Below are 3291 nucleotides of genomic sequence, written 5' to 3'. Positions count from 1 at the left end.
ATGGTAGTTTTCTATTCGTTTTGCGGGCGGTAAGTTATAACTGCTATAAGTTCGGAATTATAAAGAGTCGATAAACGTAGTGAAGACTCTTATATAGGTCGTGATTTTTTTGTTCAGGCTCAAATTTCATATTTCGTGGTTCGATTTTTGATTTCTTGTTCAGTTCAGTTCATTTTCTTAAGGAAGGCAAACTCCACTATCGAAGTACAAAAGTGTAAATGTCACAAAAAACGAAATCGAAATTTTTTAAGACTACTTTTTGTTTTCGAGTCAATGGGCATCTCTCCATTTGAGTGCGGCTTAGCGGCCGCTCACTAAATAAATTGTTTATTATCGTTCATTGAATCTTTTTCAACGGTCTGTTATATTAACCTCTGTGAACTTGAAACAGAAAAACAAAGGGTTTTAAAAAATTGATACAAACTTGTGGGGCCATTCGTTTCGCGCATCTGCAAGTTTTTACAAGTGAAATGGTTGTTCGCATTGTCTAATTGTCAGTACACAAGTTGAGGTCATTTTGCGGTATCCTTTTCTTTCCACCTATTTGGACGAAATTTTGAGTTTTGTCTAAGAACCAAATGGCGTGCGTAATTCGATCAATATACATGTTACTCACAATTTGAATTTAAGTGAGCGTTTGATTTTTTGAAGGCTTTAGTTTTGTTTCTCTGAATTAAAATTATATTTTTCAGTAGAAAACTGCAGAAAAAAATCATCAGTTTGAATCGCCAAATGAAAAGGGATATATTAGTTTGCTTCATGAGAAAAAAGTTAGATAGATGTGGTGCTATACTTTTATACATACTGCACTTCGGCAGAAAACCTCATTACCCTTGCGTTAAGCAAGGGTATGGCAATCGGGTACTAGACTTAATTTTCCGTAAACAACTTTTTCACAGAATTATCATTTAAGTAGTAATGGTAAGCTGGACCCAAACAGTCGGAATTTTCTACTTCTGATATGCTCAAGTTTTTAAAGGTCAGTTAAAACTACCAGCAATTAAGTAGTAACTGAGAAAATACTCTTTCAGTTTGTAATTATTTTTCGGGTTCGTGGTTTTCGTCCTAGTTTTTGTCGGTTAATTTTCCGTTTCTTTTTTCAAACGCACTTATTTTCTTCCTGGAAGAGTTTTATTGGCTAAATTTCTAGATGTGTTTTGTTCCAATTCATACATTTTTCTACTGTAACTGAAAGTTCTGTAATTTGTAAATTTACCAAGCCTGATTTTGCATATTTTTTTTCGTTTTTTTTTTATCTTAATATTTAAACAGTTTTTCATTTCGGCTGAAACAATTTATACTGCGTAATTTCGAGGGCAAAAAAAATGTCATTGGCTTAGGTGCTTCAGTATAGATGCGTTGTAAAAACTTGAAATTTTTCCAAATGTTTTTTGACAACAGTTTTGTTTTCGACCCAAAATATGTCGCCTTTATTGCCGCTCGCTGAATAGTTTCCAATTGATCTAAGTCTGCTAATAAGTTTCATCCAATACAAACATGGAGTTTTTGTAGCTCTAATATTTCCAATTTTTTTAAGTTATTTTTTTCAAGTAGCTTTTTCAACTTGGTTTTTCAGAATTTTTTTGTACTTCTGTCTTCCATTGAAAATATTGTGAAACAATGTGTAGCGTCATTTTAAAATTTTCATGCTATTTCAACAATGACTGCTGTGTTCTGGCAGATGTTTTCATCAAAATTAGTTGCATTTTGAAAAAAAAAACTATTGAAATTTTGGGTGATATTTTTGGCTTTTGGACAATTTTTTTACGAGTCATTGGCCTTGTGTATCGCAAGAGGCGCGAAGCACAGCTTCGCCTCTCTGTAAAAAAAATGTTTTTCTTTTCACTGAAAAAGTATACCTTCTAATTGAAGGAAAAAAGAAACAAAATTATGCCAAAACGTGGAATGTTGATAAAAACGCAATCGCAAGAAGTGAGCACTGGACAGCTTTATGGAATTAACTCGTCAGAATTTTTTAATGCTAGATTATGTGCCATGAAATAAAATGGTTACCTAAAAATCGAAGACTGCTCAAAAAGAAGTCAAATTTAAAGCCAAAACTATTGATTATTTACTACTTTTAGAGAAACAAATACCAGTTAACGCAGGTATGGGGGTTGAAATTATATAAAATTATTATATTTATCTTACCTTTCAGCAATCTTATAATTTTCAGAAGTCAGCCTGGATTGACCTAACTTTGTGTGCTTAAAATTTAAACAACTTTAACTTTGTTTGCTTGTTTGATATGTAAAACTTAAACAAAAAAACATGTTTTTTAATCTCCAGATTACGTAACAATTTTTTTTTGGGATAAACACTCAAATAATTTTTTAAAAAGCTAACAATAAAAAGACCCGCAATGTTCGGCATTTTCTGCTAGTCTTTTCTAACTTTACCCGACGCTATATGGCCTTCGAACGTTTCAGTGGGGGAATTTTATACCTAACTTTTTAGATTTTATTTTCTCGTAAACTACCCCGCCAAATATGAGATGAAAAAGTAAAAAAAACAAGTTATTGGGATATCCAATACATTAAGCTACGCCCTAATTTTTTTGAGGAAGAGTTATGCGTTATGACCTAAATTTTTTTGAGTAATTCGAAGTTTTTACTTTTTGAAAACTATCCTGCAAAATACAAGATTAAAGGTTGAATCGCAAAACCAGTCATTCGACTCCTCATTGCATAATGCTCTGTCCTAAAGCTAAAAGATGAAGGTAATGACCATAGAAATTGATCAACTTAGAATTTTCTACCGGTTTTTGGAAATAGGTTTTTCTCAACTACCCTGGCAGATTTTACGACTTCAATCGAAAGCACAGGTTTTTTCTAATCTTGAAGTTTATCTAAAACTACCTTGCCAAATCTGAGATTAAAGATTACATTGGGAATACACTTAGTCACAAATCGTTACGCCACAAGTTTGATGCGCACTTGTGTGGAAGAACAAAAGAGCCAACTTGCGCGTGAATTTTTGGCTATTGATTGAATACGAATCCTCAGTGTCCAAGAAAGAACTTATGATGCGATCCGCGAATTTCTATCCATGCAAAATAATTACAAATCCTTAGATTGTTTGAATGTCTATCTAAGCCATATATGGCCAGCATTATCAAAAGCGTTCATTTTTGGAACTTGATCCAAACTATATATTATTATTGGTTATAAATTAGATATTTTATCCCTATAAAATATTAAATACTAACCAATCACACTCCATCAAACTAACAACCCACTTATTTGTAAGTGCTGAAATTACTTGTAATTTCAGCACCAGAGCATTTTAAAT

At 32.5% G+C, this 3291-nt stretch overlaps 1 protein-coding gene across 1 annotated transcript in view; it reads left to right on the top strand.

Moving 5' to 3' along the window:
- Positions 1–3291, top strand: part of LOC134846566 (dual specificity protein kinase CLK2-like) — a 215940-nt gene that overhangs the window by 30237 nt on the left and 182412 nt on the right. The gene's annotated exons all lie outside the window — the stretch shown is intronic.

The sequence above is a fragment of the Symsagittifera roscoffensis genome, chromosome 1 (genome assembly GCF_963678635.1).
Source record: "Symsagittifera roscoffensis chromosome 1, txSymRosc1.1, whole genome shotgun sequence".
Taxonomy (NCBI): domain Eukaryota; kingdom Metazoa; phylum Xenacoelomorpha; order Acoela; family Convolutidae; genus Symsagittifera; species Symsagittifera roscoffensis.
This window is presented reverse-complemented; position numbering and strand designations above follow the sequence as displayed.